Here is an 18447-nt window from a genome sequence, read left to right on the forward strand (position 1 = left end):
CATTAAACTTGAAACACTCCCATCCGTTTCCTACTTTTTCTATCCTTAACAGAATAACACAGATTGGAAGAAGTTAAATAGCAAACATGTATAAAAGTTATAGTAAAAATAATCTCTTCGTTAAAGTAATAAACATGTTTCAATTAATGAGTGCAAATAAAAGTAATTTTATTAATTAAATTGTAGATTTCATTTCACTCCTCCTTTGTATCCATACAAAATAACGCACATTGTACGCTTGTGCCGCATCTATCTCTCTTCCACTCGATTGGAACCACCATCGATTTGACTTTTTCGAGGCACATTAAACTTGAAACACTCCCATCCGTTTCCTACTTTTCGTATCATCGTCATATCCTTAACAGAATAACACAGATTGGAAGAAGTTAAATAGCAAACATGTATAAAAGTTATAGTAAAAATAATCTCTTCGTTAAAGTAATAAACATGTTTCAATTAATGAGTGCAAATAAAAGTAATTTTATTAATTAAATTGTAGATTTCATTTCACTCCTCCTTTGTACCCATACAAAATAGTGATAATTCAATAAAAATTATTCAATTTTATTCATAAAAGAATGCAATCATTTCATCGATGTTTTGTTATGACGTTGTCACGTTAAACTATCGACCGTAAACCGACTTTACAGACAACCAATTTCTTTTTATTATTAAGCTCAATGTCTAGTGGGTATGGAGGTCATCACAAACGGTGTATCTGTGCTAGTGACGCGGGTATCAAATGCGCAATCTCCTCCGAGCTCAAGGCTGTGGACAGGCGCTCAATTTTCTGTTGTGCGTAAGGCAGCTATTAAGATTTTGAGCGGTGACCGTTTAACTTTTAATTGGCGAAGAAAACGAAAGATAAAAAATGTTTATTGCGATTCGATTGGGCGCTTTCAAGAATCTGTACACCGGGAGTTTCGTGCCTGAAAAATTATTCTGGTGTTTATAGCAATTTTTTCAATCTGCTACAGATAGTTTAAAAACGAAAATAAGAAAACATACACCACTGGGATATCTTCAGTAGTTTGCAAATCGCGTTGTTTTTTCCTGAAGCGTGTGCCGGGTGGGCAGGGTCTAAAGTGGTTGCCTCCCATTTCAGGTCAAGATTTTATATTTACAGTAATTACAGATAAACTTGAAGGCTTTTTCGATTGTTTATAACTTTCACGAAATTAAAAATACATACGGCACATACTTTTTTGCATTATTAGCGGCCAATGTTACATTTTTAACTTTTTTTGGGTTATACAAATAAGGAGAATTTAATTTATTGCAGAACTGAAACTTTTTAGGTTTAACTGCAATGCCACTGGCTACTTCGTGATATGGTTTGCATTTCTATCACAAAAACTCATTTCAAGTTTCTTGGCTGTCGAATTCGTAAAAATTTGAAAATTTTTGAAATGCCAGGTAAAATTAATTAATATTATTTTAGAAAGAATTTCAAACCATTTAAACCTAAAAAGAGTTTCAGTTCTGCAATAAATAAAATTCTCCTTATTTGTACAACCCAAAAACGTAAAAAAAAAAAAAAAAAAATGTAACTTTGGTAGCTAATACTGCAAAACAGTATGCGCCGTATACGTTTGTCATTCCGTGAAAAGTTAAACAATTGAAAAAGTCTGCAAGTTTATCTGTAATTACTGTAAATATAAAATCTTGACCTGGAATGGGATGCACCCCCTTAAAGCAGAGGCCTTCGACCTTGTGGGGCGGGGGTTCGAGAGGTCGGCACAAGGGCACCGGAGCCCGCACCCCTCCCCCCCCCCTCCCTCCCCCACAAAACCCGGGGTGACCTTCCCGCCGTCGCGGGTCGCGGGGTTATCGATCTCTCGTCCTGCCGCGGGTCGAACGGCGCGCGAAAATCGATAGCCGCCCACCGCTCGCGCGCGCGGCGCTAGGCCTCGACTTCATCGGGCGAGTTTATTATATGCCGGGATGGCGAATGAGGCTAGCGCACAGACGGCGAAGCATTGCGTTCATGGGAACTTCCATCCGTTGGGAAAAATGGGGGGTTGCCTGTTAAGTCGGTTTACGGACGATAATTTTACGTGATAACGTCACAAGAAAACATTTGATGAAAAATTGCATAACTTTTTTTTTAATTTTACAATATTATTTACAATTTTTTTTTGCAAATTTAATTTAAATAATTTGTTTAAATATAATCACGAACAATTATTAGTTTAAAAAGCCAGCCTTAACCTGTTTGATATCATAGAAGTTTTTTCTCGCACCGTGGTTGGCCGGCCGGTTCTTGCACGCTCGGCTCGGGCTGAACGTGAGACAATTTTTCGTGCGTGCAGCCGGCGTTCATCGATTTATAAGACGTTATCACGTCAAAAAAAACACACACATTTTCAGACGTTTTACAAATTGATTCAGTTTTCAACGAACTTTTTTTTTTAAATAAAAGAAAACAAAATTCTGACGTCGCTTTCAGTAATGTCATTCATCAGAACCTTTATTATATACGCAAGCATGTAGCCTGCCTATGTGTATATAAAATTTAATCCATTGAAAAAAAATACACTTTTTACAGACATTTTACAAATTATGTAGTTTTTCAACGAAATCTTTTAGAATGAACGAATAATGAAAGTATTACCAAAGAAAACAAAAATCTGACAATTTCAGTCATGCCAGTCATCGGAAGCTTTGTTTATTTATATATGCATGGTTTTTTTTTGTGATTTAGTTTTTTTTATATACTAAATGCAGAAGAATTAATTAAACCTTGAATAACCCTCCTACTCTGCCCCCAACATTAACACGCAAACGAGCAACCACGTACGGGTCGCCTCGTAGCTTTCAGCCGCGTCGAAGGCGAAAGAGTTCGCCGTCCGACCAGGAGACTGCTGCCCTGAAGATGGCTATTATCTTTGAAAGATTTGTGCAACGGGAGTGCATGACTTGACGTAAGCTTTTGGACTTACGCCATTGCCAAGCACATGCATGTCTGTGGAAGAAAACTACAAAAAAAAAACACACAAAAGACAAAAAACTCAAATTAGGAAAAAAATTGCTGTTGTCGACAGGATATAAACACCACATAATATTCCATAACAGGAATATGGTCAACAAACAAAGACTGTTGTGCTGAATTTTTTTTTTGGGTTCAATATTTTTGTGCTGTCATCATTTGTGGTTTTTTTTTTTCGTTCTGTTTGTCCATTTTTCTTTGTTTTTCTTTGTTTGCTGACCATATTGCTGTTATGGAATATTATGTGGTGTTTATATCCTGTTGACAACAGCAATTTTTTGCTTAATTTGTGTTTTTGTCTTTTGTGTTTTTTTGTAGTTTTCTTCTACAGACATGCATGTGCTTAGCAATGGCGTATGTCACTGAAGTCACTGAAGATGGCTGACCGCCAACATCCGCCGAAACGTCGGTGGACCCCGCGAGACGCCAAGCAACCTCGCAGACAATGGCGGGCGGAAGGCCTGTGAACCTTATTCGCTCGAAATGAGATGCTGAGTCGCCACGTCTGAGCTGGCGACTAAGATACTAAACAACTCGGGGCAGACAGCGAGTTCCCCCAAGCCAAGATAGTTGGCCGGAGCAAGTGTTGGCTCTCGACTTCGCTGACGGAATGCGAGGGGGGGAAAAAATTCGTCGCAGATGTCGAGGGAAAAAAACAACTGCTCAAGAGTGTTGTGCCATTAAATACTGAAATACGTCAATTCTTTACGCACAATCCAATAATTTACTGGATTAATTGAATTAAACTGAATGACTTGGAGTATAACATGCGGCAGAAGTCAAGAACGGAAATGTGTAACCGCGGTGTACGGCGCGAGCCAAAGCTCACAAAAAAACAAAGGGAAACGTTATAGCAATTACTGTTTTCGTGAATTTTTAACAAGGTTGGGCAGTATTTTAATAAAATCCCTTGTCGAAAAATCTGGTCCAAAGTCGGGGGTTTATTATTTTTTTTCATTACCTTCTTCGCTACTATCGAAGCCGTTTCGCTCTGCAAATGGAATGATTCGATAGTCGACGTGGCTGATCCGGCAGCAGCGAATTCTAGCGGCGGGTGCGGCAACTACTTGTGATTCGCGTCCGGAAATGTAGTTGAAAACACAATGTGCGTATTTTTATCACACTCGGCATTATTTTATTTATTTATACATATATATATACACACACACACACACGTTGAATTTCGTGTCCAAGTTTCGTATTACAAGTTGTATTAGTATTTGCAACACAAGAACACATGAATTTGCTCGTTATCGATGTTAGACGTTACCAATCACTCACTAGTACTGAGAGACTCGCTCACTTTTTTTATTTGTACTGTACAGAAATTTTATTTATTTAAAAGAAATGTCATCAGTACAATTTAATTGCTGCTCAAATACCACATACTATGCTAATAATGTGTATTAATTACCCTAGACATCACAAATATAACAAGAATGGAAACAGTTTGGAAATTGTGTGTGCTTTGCATTCATATTTATTTATAAAAGAGCTGTATGAAAGACAATTAAGTTCTTGGTAACGAAAATAAGTTGGTTCTTAAGAGAAGTTGGTTCTTTAGAGCATTCGAAGAAGAACATTTTGAAACTGCGTGTGATGTAGGAATTATCCGAGTATTACGTTAAGTTTTAGTACCAAAATTTGATTTATGAAGTGATAAGTTGGAAGTCCATAAAAGAGGACAACTATTTAGTCTACCGAAAATTTTGCAAGATTTCCATATGAAAGTACTATGTATTGTAGTCTTGAACTTACCTAAGGACTAGGTCTTTAATTCAACTTCTATGGCCAGACCGAGGATTGCCGTGTAGCTAAGAGGATCTAGTAAGACACTAGTATCACGTTTGAACTGTTCGGTGTAAATTCGCCGAAATCCGTGACGTCTGGAAAGTGTTTTCGCGATGAGACATTCTAGGGAACTCCAAGAAGAATGACGTTTGTTTACCAGTGATTAACGCAATTTTTAAAGGAGTATAGTCTAATGAAGAGACGCCGAGTGCGACAGAATCAAAATGCGCGCACTCCATATTCGCCGATTGGAGAGACTGCTATTGAGTGCGTCAGCGTAGAAGTGAAGCCATTGGTAAGTAGAAACCACCAGCGCGCCGTGACGTTTTTACCTCGTCGACGGTAAATATGTAGTTGGGCGATATATGTTTAAAAAAAATCCGAAAAAACTTTTATTCTATGCTCTTCAACTTCCTCTTTTCATTAAACCCGGCGGAGATAAGAAATTCCAAATACTTTAGGAGATATCAAAAAAAAATAATTAATTTTCATCACAATACCTATGCATTCATGCGGCGTGCACCATTGTTTCTTGTTTACGAGTATGAAATTTTTTTCGCGACGTAGGTCATCCTTTGTCCCGGTTTGTTTTGTCAGGTCAGTTACATTATAAATACTTTAAAACTAAACAACCATTAAAATTAATTCACATTATTTTTAATGTCCGCTTAGTTTTAAAGTATTTATAATGTAACTGACCTGACCTAATCGACCATTTTAATTAATTAGGCATTCACTAACATACGGCAAAATAAAAAAATGGCCGCGGTCGAATTTTTGCACAGGTCTTGTATTGCAAAATAAGAACGGCGGTATCTCCTGAAGTATTTGGAATTTCTTATCTCCGCCGGGTTTAATGAAAAGAGGAAGTTAAAGAGAATAGAATTATTTTCGGAAATAATTTTTTTTTTTAACAAATATCGCCCAACTACATATTTACCTCGTCGACGACAGTGGCCGCCCCCAAGGCTTATTCATAAGAATTACGCACATGATGAGACGAAAGGACGAGTATTCAAGTAGATACCGTAATATACAAGGGCATGTACAAGGGTATTGTTACAAAGTTGTTTGTATGCTGGTTTTGTTAATGGTATCCTAAAAATATTGAATTTTTCGTTTCCAATCTTTTAAATATGAAATTATGTTAATTTGTACTGGGACCATTTTGCATATTAATTTATCTTAATTCTTTACTCTCAGAAACTGTTGATTTTTTTTGTTTGAACATTGGTTCTATAAAAGAAAAGGGTTTCTTCATATTTTTTTCCTGACATTCTAGTTTTCATTCATGCATTGATAATTATAGAAAATTTTGTTTGTTGATAACGAGAGATATTTGCTTAACTGATTGTTTAATTATAATATAATTTTCAAGTCAGTACTTAACTTAACCGAACATTCTCACCATATTAAAAAAAAATTGAAATATTTTACACCTAACCTTAAATTGGTAAACCACTATTTTGAATTCCTATCATTAATTTCAGAAATTTGCCTTTCCTTCAGAACAAACAATGTATTAACCAATCAGCATGACATTTCTATAAATAAAAAAAAATAAAAAAAACCCTTTTAAAAAGGAGTATTAAAATCTTAGACGTGTTGATTTTAAATAAACAGAACGTGCAAGAACGCGGCCTCTGAACGTACTGATGTGTATCTCAGGTCTGGGGGAAACATTTTCACAGACGAGAGAGACAAACCTCCGATCGCGCATCTTCGGGTTTTTTTTTTTTTTGTTCATTGTAAATGTGTTGATAAAATGATCCTAATGGTCAATTAGGTTAGGTTAGCTACATTATAAATACTTTAAAACATTGTGGACGGTTGATTTGGTTGGGATAGCTACATTAAAATACGGGGGGGGGGGGGAGGGGGGGGGGAAGCGAGCATGAACTTCGGGTTATGGGCTCGCTCGTGTGTGAAAAAAATGCTTCCCCAGGTCTGGAGGCGAGCTCGCGTGTGGAAACAAAACAACGGCGGGATATGAAAGTCCCTCGTGTGTTCCAGCCGGGAGAAAACAAGTGAAAGCTCCCACTGGCAGCCTCGGCGCGCATCAGACCTTCGCCGCCGGCTGAGTCCAGATCCATATCCAATTACGGGCGCGGCTATGGCGAACCACACAGAGCCATGTGAACGAGTATGTGAACGAGTGACTGGGAAATAGACATTTCTTTAAGTGTAGTAAATTATTTGCCATCTTAGAAGATTAATTGTGAGTGACATAAGTAGTGGCAATAAATAAAACTGTGTAGTGTAATAAAATCTTTAATTGGGCTATCCTTTACGAACCCGCGGTAAATCGTAACATTATTTTGGGTTTAATTGCAAGGTCTCGGCCGTGACAAAGCGAATGAAGCGCGCGTTGTTTAGGGATGTATACGTTTCCGCGGAGTTGAAAATTTTCTTTAATCAAATTCAGTAGTTTAATTGCTAGGTTAATAGCAAGCATCATGTACCACAGGATACTTATTTTGGGTTTAATTTCAAGGTCTCGGCCGTGACAAAGCGAATGAAGCGCGCGTTGTTTATGGATGTATACGTTTCCGCGGAGTTGAATATTTTCTTTAAGAGGCCACTCCAGTGTTTCAGGGGCACTACGCAACCCGCGTTAACCTCATAAGATTCAATGCTATTTTCATTCTGCTTATAACTAATTAACTAATATATATTTCGAAATGATGCTTGCTTTATATGTAAGACAACGATGCTCTTATCAAAGCCCCTTTCTTCAAAAATGTGCAATAATTATGGTTTTTATACTAATCTTTGCTAATATTCATAAGTGTATTGTCTAGGTTTGAACCATAATTTATGCACGGTGTTGAAGAAATGGGGCTTTGATAAAGAGCATCGTTGTCTTACATATCAAGCAAGCACCATTTCGAAACATATATTAGTTAATTAGTTATAAACAGAATGAAAATAGCATTGAGTCTTATGAGGTTAACGCGGGTTGCGTAGTGCCCCTGAAACACTGGAGTGGCCTCTTGATCAAAATCGGTAGTTTAATTGCTAGATAAACAGCAAGCATCGTGTACCACGGGATACTTGTTATTTTGGGTTTGATTTCACAGGTCCCGGCCGTGACGGAGCGAACGAAGCGCGCGTTGTTTCCGCGGCGGCAGGTGTGTTCTGGCGCGGAAGAGGCGAGCTCCGGGGAGACAGGCGACCCTGGGGGACGACCTCGGAAGAGCGACGCGACCTCGAGACCAGACGGCAGCGCGGCGAGGTCACGTCCCGACTTGGTCAGGCTTTTGACCGCGGTCCAGGTCGTCCACAAAATACTTCCACCACGTTCTCAAAACCTTTTCCCACGAAACATTCACACTAAACTAGCTTGGCTTATGGGTTGTAGCCGACGTTTCGGTCGACATTGCAGTCGCCGCCATCGGGTAGCAGCTACTTACCTATCAGTAGATAGTACGTCGACCGAAAAGTCGGTGAATAATTATTCGCCAAGGACGCGGCTAACAACCCAGAAGCCGAGCTACTTCAGACAATGGCCGTGAAAGCCTGCGAACGTTATTACAAATTCAGACTATCTTTTTTACGTCACGCGGGGTAAAAGTTTTACTGAAGTGGAACTTCTTTGCTGTGTGGGGGCTGACCGCTTTCTAGCGTCACGAAGATTCCGATCGCACGAGGGGAATAGTGTGGCTATAAACCTTAAAAAAAAAAAATTGTAACCAAATTCTAGTTCATTTCATTACCAACACACCCAATATCAAACCACACGCATCGTCGGTTTTCGGTTAGCCAACCTACGGCTAAATACTAGTCGCAAAAACACCTTTTTTTTCAAACCGAGATTTACTCGGTTGGCTAGCCTTTAAATTTACCGGGATGTCGTAAAAAGTAGGATGGGCCAACTGAAAAGTACTGCACGCAACTGCGCACCTTCAGACCTGAACTATTCCTACCTCAGTCGGAAGAGTGATGCCAAGTGTCGCAATGGCTTCTCCGCGCCAATGCCATTTTCAGTCGCCAGCTACTGTGGTGAACTCCGCTCACCTTAACACGTGGAGCTTGAGGGGGGGAGGAGGGGGTACAACGAGCTGAGCTGAACCTGTTTACAACGCTTTTTTTTTTGTTTAACATCTGAACTCTCGGTATGAATGCGAAGGAAGTCGAGCAACGGAAATGTGCAACAATCACTGTGCTGCCAACTGTGGCGAATGGCGCGAACCAAAGTTCACAAAGCCAAAGGGAAACTTACAGTATCAACTTTTTTCTTCTTATTCATAAGATGGGTAGTCGTATTTCAATAAAATTTTATTGTCCAAATCAAGTCCAAATCCGTGGTTTAGTTCTTTTTTCCGAGTCTTTTGTCAGAGCCGTTTCATTATGTATAGTTTAAAATTTCGGTCAGATAATTAAAACAATTCAATAGCAAACGTAGCTGCCCCGGCAGCGAATTCTAGCGGCGGTGTGCGTAAACTACGTCAGATTCGCGTCAAGAAGTGTAGTTAACGCGATTTTCGTATATTTATCACCTTCGGCAATACTCTAATGAATGCTGCGTTAAAAATTCGTGTCCGAGTTTCGTATTACAAGTGTATCTGCAACATGACAATACATGAATTCGCATATATATATACATATATATACATATATATATATGTTACACATCACTGGCGAGCACTGAATGACACGCTCACATTTTTTTTTCTTTCCCCTCTTTGTCGCTCGTCGGATGTTTTAATTAATGGCAACATCATCCCGTGAAAAATGGGACGCGGATCGAATGCCGATACAGGCTATGACGTGGTTGAAGCCACCTTTTACACCACCATCAGGCCGGGTTTATAGAAAACGCAAGAACGCAGGACGCGACAACCGCAAGAAATTCACAGTCGTTTATAAAAAAAAACGCAATGACGCCGGCCATCGCCAACGTCAAAAAATAAAATTTCAGGAATAAGTCATGTTTATTTTGTTTTTCATTGCGCTTCCTCCATTGCGCTGTATTCACTAGAATGCCAGCCCAAAACATAAATAAAGAAACAAAAGCTTAACGACTACAATCGCAGATCCTTCTATAAATATGCATTACATGACAGTTTCAGTTTCCACATACTAAAACAATCAGTATAGAAGGCCGAAACGCAAGGAGAAAACGCAAGAAGTAAAAAGTTGAACAACTTCTGCGTTCCGTAATTGCGTGTCTTGCGTTTTTTATAAACGTGCTGGTAGAAGAGTTAAGGTTGGATTTTAACCGTAGTTGCGTTTTTTGCGTTTCTGCGTTGCGTTTTCTATAAACCCGGCCTCAGTGGTAGACACCGCCCGGCCCCCGAGATTTTAAAAAATTTGCGAGATTTTGGTGGAAGTACTTTGTTTTGTGTGATGCAAGGCGAACTGTTAACAAAACCTGAAAAAACAAACTACAAGGTAAATAACGCATGTTAAGATAATTTAACATTCCAAACTCCTTGTTTCTGACATTAAGTTTTTTGGGGCACACATATTCTACTTATGTTTATATTTTTTAACTTCTTTAGGTGTGTTACGAAATAAAAAAAGGCCAGTAAATTTTTTATGATGCGCGCGCACTGTGGAACGAAATTTTCACTTGATGAAAAAAAAAGTTAAATACAAATAAAAATTATGCATGTGCTTTTAAATCCTATACTTAAGTGATTGATATTAAATACTGGTAATATCAAAAACATTTATTCATGGTAAATATTAAATACAGAAATTGTATTTATAAACTTTTTCAAAGTGTATTTATATTAATGCTAACCATCTTTAGGTGTATTATGAAATAAACTTATAGTTTAAAAAACTAAAATCTTCGCTTTTATTATTAGACTAACAATTGAAGAAATAAATTTTAAATTTGAATTTTTTGTCCAACTGCCAAATAATGCACCACAACTATGCATAACTAAAAACATGGGGTGCTTGATATTATTTGTCTTAAATTTTCTATCAGTAATAACAATATTTGTAATAGTTTTTCTACCACTAAGTTTAGGATAGTCATTACGAAAATGAAAGACAATACAAAATTTAGGGGCAAACCACCACCACCACCACCCCCCCCCCCTTTTTTTTTCCTGAGTACATTTTCCACCATAGCCCGACCTTTTGGATCGGGAACACTCTAAATCGAAAAAGCATTGCGTTTATAAAATTTTTGAGAATTTTCTCTAGAATTTTTTTTTTCGTGCGAAAACTGCTGAAGAACTTGCTGCAGAACCAGGATATTTCAAATGATGAAAGATAGTAATTAATATTTGTTTATATGCATATTTTATTTGTAATTACATTACTGTATTGTTAAATGTGAGAAATGCACGTCCGGAAAGGATATCCAAATGTATTAATTACAGTTTTCTTTATTAACTAATTTTTACACTATTAATTATAACTGTCTAACTATACATCCACAAAGTAATTGCAATTTAAATAAATCCACTATTTACTATATCCACTAAACTTGGCTAAACAGTGGCTCTCGCTACTGCTCGTCTCTTACAGCGCACCTCGGTCCCAGTACACTAGTTCGCACTACTCACTATCCTCATCACGACACCGTATCCGCCAAAGGGTCACTTGCCCTCTTCCCTTCACTGACATCGCAGGTCAACCTTCTGGTTTATATACCTCTCAGCACCACTCTGGAAAAAGTCTCGTAGCCCTTCGAAGTGTTGTGTCAAAAGAATCCCAAAAATTGCTAGAACACTGGCGTCCTAGTTACGCCACTTTACGAGGACGGGGCTCATGGGAAAGTGATGGAACCCAAGAGAGATAAGAGAGAAAAGAAAGAAAAAGGAGAGAAAAGTGAAAAAAAATGAGCGAAAGAGAGAAAAGTTAAGGAAAGAAAAAAGAGAGAAAAAGAGAAAAGTTAAAGAAAGAAAAAAGAGAGAAAAGTGAAAGAAAGAAAAAGGAGAGAAAGGGAGAAAAGTTAAAGAAAGAAAAAGGAGAGAAAGCTAGAAAAGAAAGAAAAAGTAGAGAAAGAGAAAAGAGGGAAAATAAAGAAAAGAGAAAGGAAAAAGGAAAGAAAATAAAGAAAAGAGAAGGGAGAAAAGAGAGAGAAAGAGACGTAAAGAGATGGAGCGGTGCCTCTCCTAACTGAATTACCACAGAGGGGCGGGCGTTACCCTCAAGCTGGTGTGGCCAACATCATCACTAGCATCCTCGTAACAGTATTTTTATATAGCATGATTATGACTCTGGATTATTTGCTAACCTGACTACACAAAAAAAAATTAATGGAATTAATAATCTCTAATGGTTGATGAAATTTAGTCACAAGCTGATATATATCTAAATGGTTGTTTTTAAGAAGAGAAACTTCTTTACAGCTGGTAGAGTTAAGTCGAGACATTGACATCAGAACATAGCGAAAAGGACATTGAGGGCAACAAAAATTGCAATTATCAGGAATGGGATAATCGATGGCAGAGGAGGTCCTTGATGGCATGTTTGGATTTGCTCGCTCGCATACTTGCTCATATTCTTATACTTCTATCTGTGAAGTTTCACATCTAACTTGCATGGCTGTTTATAAGAGTTTGTGTAACTCACATGTGATAGAAGTGAACAGTAGTGTGTGTAACTCAGTACATGTGATAGAAAAGAACAGTAGTGTGTGTAACTCAGTACATGTCATAGAAGTGAAACTTCTTTGGCAATTCAAACCTAGACTCTTTAAGTATGTTGTAAGGGGTAAAACGGCAGAGAACATCCAAAATCTATGAAAGAAATATGAAATTCATAACAGGTAGCGCTATCTATGCAGGAAATGCAGGGGGTGTCTCAGCAGCACACTCTACGCTGCTGGTTGACCAAGGAGGAACGGGAGCACGCTGGTAGCAAATATAAAATTCAAGATATTCACAGCCGACTGTACACAATACCTATATCTATTTTCTGAAACAAGCACACGCACTCACTCTATCTTATTCTTTCGTTCATCTACCTCTCTTCATTCTATATTTTTTTTTTTTTTGGGTGGGGGACAAATCATTGCTCAGAGAACGAAAACGAGCCCAGCAACGTATTCAGCATAATGCTCTCTTCCTATCTCTCTCGCCAATTACTAATTCTCTGTCCTTTCTGTATCAGAAAAATTTCACAACAATGTTTCACAAAAATTTGCATTAAAATTTGGCCTTGAAATTTTACTCTCATTGTGCCCAAAGAAGTTTCACTTCAAAAATTCCCGAGGGTTTTGTTGTAATTTTTTTTAAATTGAAATAGTTATTTTACAGTGATAAATTACAACTGTCAACCTTGTGAATCCTTGGGAAATACCTGTCTCACACGCAGTTGAGTTAATTTTGTTGTCATTACTATAAAACAAGAGATGTTCCTGTAAATTTATTCTGATAATTTATTATATAATCATTTGTTGCTGTGTCATAATTTTCTTCACAGATATTTTCTAAAAATTATTTTTCAACCAGTAAAATGTCAAGCAAATGTACAAAAATGAGAACAATTATTATAGTTATATTTTGTTTTACTGGCATATTAGACGAATATAAGTAAATGTCAAAAAATGAGGTGAAACACAAAATTCAAGAGCGCTTTTGTAATAAATTTACAGGAAAAGCCCTTAATAATAAGAAAAATAAAAATTTTAAAACAGCATGTACGATTCAGGCTAATTAGTAACATTTCTTTTAGTGTTTACCTTTTCCGTACCACAGAATTATTTCATTTGAGCTTATATCTGGTGAAAAGTAAATAAAGCAAAATTTAATATGATAAAATAATCAGGGTATCTACAAATACCTGGTGAACCAATTTCAGGAAATTTTCAGGAACTTTTAATAACATTGTCTTAGAATTTTTTTCTATCACAGGGTAATTGCTTTTGTATAAGCCAAATTAAAACACACTACAAAATTGATCCATCTACTATGCATTGAAATGTGTGAATTTTCAATTCAAAAGGCAAAAACCTTTACAGATATAATTTCCACGTGATAAAGACAACAATATAAAATTATATTTTAGGGCAAACTATAAACTGAAGTAAGGTGAACAAAATTAAGTCAGCAAAAGGCTGCCGGAAATTAAAGTTCAGTGGAGTCCGGTAATCCGAAAGTCCGCTTAATCCGAAACCGCCAGTCTAAAAGAACTAGGGTTACACTGAAACACAAGTGATACTATTCAATACACACAAGTATGTTTCAAAAAATTACAAAAAAATTCAAAGTTAGACCATGTACTGAAATTACCTATCATTAGAACAAGTTACAGGACTTTTCGTACTACGCAGCATTCTGCTCTCTTATCACCCATTTAGTCCCGAGATTTGGTTATGTTTAAACAGACCTTATAAAACAAACTATAATAATACATATTTATGCAATCACACGCTACGTAATTTAAGTTTATTTTAAGAACGATTTCACTCAACGTGAAAAATTTGTTAATCCATTCAATTTGTTAATTCGTAAATTATCTGGTACCCATTTAAGATTATCGGGAATCTACTGTACCATGACGTTTATCACTGTTACTGAGTAATTCAGGACTTTTTAAGAACTTTCATGAACAGTACAGTTCGTTACTTTTTCATGACTTTCCAGAACTTTCGTAACCTGTAGACAGACATCCTGTATATTGTGGGCAATGTTGAAAATTCTCTTACAGCAACTGCTGGTGGGCAGTGGCGTAGCCAGGGTTTGTGTATGGGGGGTGTTAAGAAGCATGCCCTCCCCCCCCCCCCCCCCCCCTGTATTAAAGTGGGGGGTCCGGGGGTCCTCCCCCAAGAAAATTTGGATTTTAAGGTGTAAAATAGTGCTATTTTAGCAGTTTTCGGTACTTAAATTTAAATATTGTAATGGTAAAATTTTTATTAATTTTAATATGAAATTTTTTTGAGTGATGAATAAGAAATTAATTAAATATTTGGTGCTAGGGGGGAGGGGGAAGCGGGGGGGGGGGGGGGGGGGCTTGAACCCCTAAAAAAAACCCTGGCTACGCCCCTGCTGGTGGGTTAGACACAGGACTGAAAAATTAACACGGAGTTAACTACCTTCCCCGGCTGCTAAAAACATAAAACCAACAAGCTGGGAGAGAAACCAAACTAAGGTGGACCGTGAGTAAACCACTGTACTTACCACGGCTGCTCGGGTGACTTGCGAACTCCCAAGGAATTGACAGGGCACCCCCTGGCACAGAAAAAACTTAATTTGAATAAAACTAGACAAAAACTATTCACAAAACCAAGGAAATGTAACAGCATGCCCACAAAATGCTAAGATGAAATTTTTTTCTAATATAAAAAAAAAAAGTAATTATTTCAACTATGCTAAATGTGCATGTCTGTTTGCTGTAATATTTAATTCTAAAAAAAAAAAATTGCAAGAAATGCTATAGGCTATCAGGGTACGTACTCTCTTGTAGTAAAATATTTTAAAGACTTTAAAGGAACTATGAAAAAACAATGCAACAAAAAAATTACCTTTATTTAACTAAATAATTTTAAGTATATAACATAATGATTTTACCACACCAGGTTGCAGTCTGTGAATATAGAATATATTTCAAATGTCAAAATTGGTACCTATTGCATACGACAGGCGATAGACATTGTTTAGAATGATGTCTTGATTTCTACTTGCTCTTGTATGACTGCTAACTGTCCATTTTACTTGCTCATGTATAAATGCTAACTGTTCATTATGTTTTATTTTTGACTTTACAAGAATTGTGTTTATTTCAAACAATTTACTTTTTAATCACATTACACTTGATAATGAACCCAAGGTTCCTGGAAGATTCTCCTTTTTTTTTCTATATTAAAGACTATACTAAAAGTGTCATACGTTTCAACTACTTTGACAACAAGCCACAATTTTCCCATTATGACTAAAGGATGTCCATAAACGAATGTCCCAAATTCAATGGTATAACAGTTTAATTTAGACTATTTATAACATATCATACATAAAATTGAAGGTAAACTAACCTAGTATTCCTTAGAAATGTTCACTATGTGCACATTTAGTTATACAGCACATGTCTAAACTAAAGTTAAATTCTTCCCCACACTTTGGTTAACTAGTCCAGAGTAATGGAAGGCAGCAATTCTGTGTCTCAACTCTGGCAAATCATTAGACACGATCTTTCACAAAGCCCCCAAAAGGGAAGAAAAAAATGCATGGCGTTATGTCAGGTGAACGTGGAGGCCAGCGTCTTCTAGACAATTACGACCAATCTGAAGGTCAGGGACTTCGACGTTCAACCACTCTCGTACAAAGAGATTACAATGACAGGATCCATCCTGTCGCCAAATAAAGTTCACAGGTTCATCCCCTACTAATCAGCGAAATTACGCTCAGGTGTAAAAATTTTGTGTAGGAGCAAGTGAAAAAACAACATGCATTCGCTTACCTAAAACTGTTTGAGTTACTCTGTTACTCTGTGTGTCTTTGATTCAACATACAATGCTTACACTTCAATACTATTAAAATTTATAACTGGAACATTATTTAATGCACATAGGCCTACTGTACAATAGTTAATGAATATTTGGATCATAGTAGAAAATAAGGTCTTTTATGGGCTTTTCATTGCAAAATATAAATTATGATTCTTAAAGGATATTTATGGACTAGGTACCTATATTAATTATGTATATAGTTCAACAAACACCTCAATCTTGGCCTGCTTTACAAAAACCATATATATGTCATACAGAGTTAACAAATGTGAATTTTTTTTCCAAAATCGATAAATACACTTGTTGATACATATTTGAAAGCATACTCATTTTGTATATCGCATGAAAAATTGGTGTTTTGCATACTTATTTAAATTTGACAATCATGTGTTGTGTGAATGTCACAAAGAAATTTAGCCTTGTTTATTTTTTAAATGCAGGTTGAAATACAAATGCAGTAAAATTAAGATCTTTTTATATTTCTGTTAAATCAAACGCCAAACATTTATGGTAAGAACGTAGTTTAGCATATTTAATATATTTAAGAGAAAGTAAACAACCAACATAGAATTTTCATCATTTATAATAATTTTTTTTTATTTACCTGCAGCCCACTGCAATATAATAAGCATATTTATAACAGTGAATTTTTATACTTTGTACCTCTTGATTGTACTGTAGCAACCAGTTCACAAAGTCCATTCCGAAGCCCTAAACAGTTCCGAAGTTCACAGCTCACATGAGCAACTTTAGTATCTGATTAAAACGTGAATAAAAGATGCCCACATCGTCTTTAATATAGGTACTTAAGTGACGGAGAAATTTGAGAATACTTGAGCTACATTTTTAAATACTTTCAACGCTGTTTTCAGGGTAAATTCAGGAACATCTCTAGTGTTCCAATAAAAGTATTTTCACAATTTGGGTATTCATTTCAGGAAAAGTAGCTACGTAAGAATTTTACCTTACCTTTAAGTGAATTCGCTTAGGTTCTACAGCCAGGATTACAACTGGCAAGTAAACACTGCGACGTACATTCAGTTTTACTCAATACACAAAAATTAGCTCCCCAAACTCTGAAAAATTAGCAGCTCAAGACAATAGAAGAAAATAAAACTTATTTTCGTGTTTGAATGCGAATGAAACTGCCCTATTCTACGCTGGCAATGGTGTTTGGACTAGCACGTAATAAAAAGGAACACTAACCTGTGAAAAGAAGTCATTCAACCAACCAAAATCATCAAGTAAAACTCCAACATTACCTTTAAAAGTCAAATTACTCGTATATCAACATTTACGAAAAATGCCAAACAAATATGGATGATATTAAAAATCCTTTTGTTCCATCAGCCATAACATCGCAGGAAAACACAACAACACAAGAAAACGACAGTTCATTAATCGTAAATATACACTATTTAAGTATTGTTTGGTCAAACTTATTACCTTAATCAAGAATCCATTATATTTCCTTGGTTGTCAACAATGCATAACACAAAAACTCTCTCCCAACACGCAACCACAAATCACCTCCACCTCACAAAATTACTTCCGCCATTATATCGAACACACAAGAGAAAACAAGACGCGAAGCTTCTATATCTATAGAAAAATAGCAGTACTTAAAACTAACGGCAAGGTATGTAAAATGAAATAATAAAATTAAAATGTTGAAAATAGATCCAAAAAGAATAAAATTATTTTTAATAATCTTTTTAAACAACATTATTGGCAAATTTTAAAAGATTAAAAGTAAAAACAGTAATAAATAGTAATTCCTAAATCAAAAATAAAATAATTTTATAATGAAAACAATATATAATGGCTTTTAATTTTATCATTTTATTCGTCATTAATAGATGACATTTGAAAGTGCAAAACTGTTACACGAATATTTTAAAAGATAAGAACACCTTCAATAAAATAATCTAAACATAACAGAAATCAGTACCCGGCATCCCCACCCACACACGGAGTACAAGGACGAGGGGAGCTGGGAGTACGTGGTGCCTCCACAGGGCCACCGGCGGGCGGACGAGGCGGTTCCTGAGCCGGCTACCCTCGTGACAGTGACACAGCCAGAGTCCTTTCCCGACCCGAGCCCCGCGAACACGCTGGACACCCTCTTTCAGGCAGTGCATTAGGCTCAGCTGGGTGACGCAGATACGCAGGCAGCAGTGGCGGAGTGCAGCGAGCGCGCCATGCCGTGCCAGCGCTGTCTGGAAGAGGTGTTACAGACCCGGGTACCAGGCAA

The 18447-nt window shown here is 36.9% G+C and overlaps 1 protein-coding gene across 10 annotated transcripts in view; it reads right to left on the reverse strand.

Moving 5' to 3' along the window:
* Window positions 1-17772, reverse strand: part of LOC134541226 (E3 ubiquitin-protein ligase HECTD1) — a 151499-nt gene extending 133727 nt beyond the window's left edge. For all 10 annotated transcript variants that reach the window (XM_063384483.1, XM_063384490.1, XM_063384486.1 and 7 more), the window contains exons 1-2: window positions 17640-17772; window positions 14869-14919 (exon numbers count right to left, since the gene is read on the reverse strand). The gene's annotated coding sequence lies outside the window, so the exon portion shown is untranslated. The remainder of the gene's footprint in view (window positions 1-14868; window positions 14920-17639) is intronic.
* Window positions 17773-18447: the final 675 nt, after the last annotated feature.

Source organism: Bacillus rossius, chromosome 18 (assembly GCF_032445375.1).
Source record: "Bacillus rossius redtenbacheri isolate Brsri chromosome 18, Brsri_v3, whole genome shotgun sequence".
NCBI lineage: Eukaryota > Metazoa > Arthropoda > Insecta > Phasmatodea > Bacillidae > Bacillus > Bacillus rossius.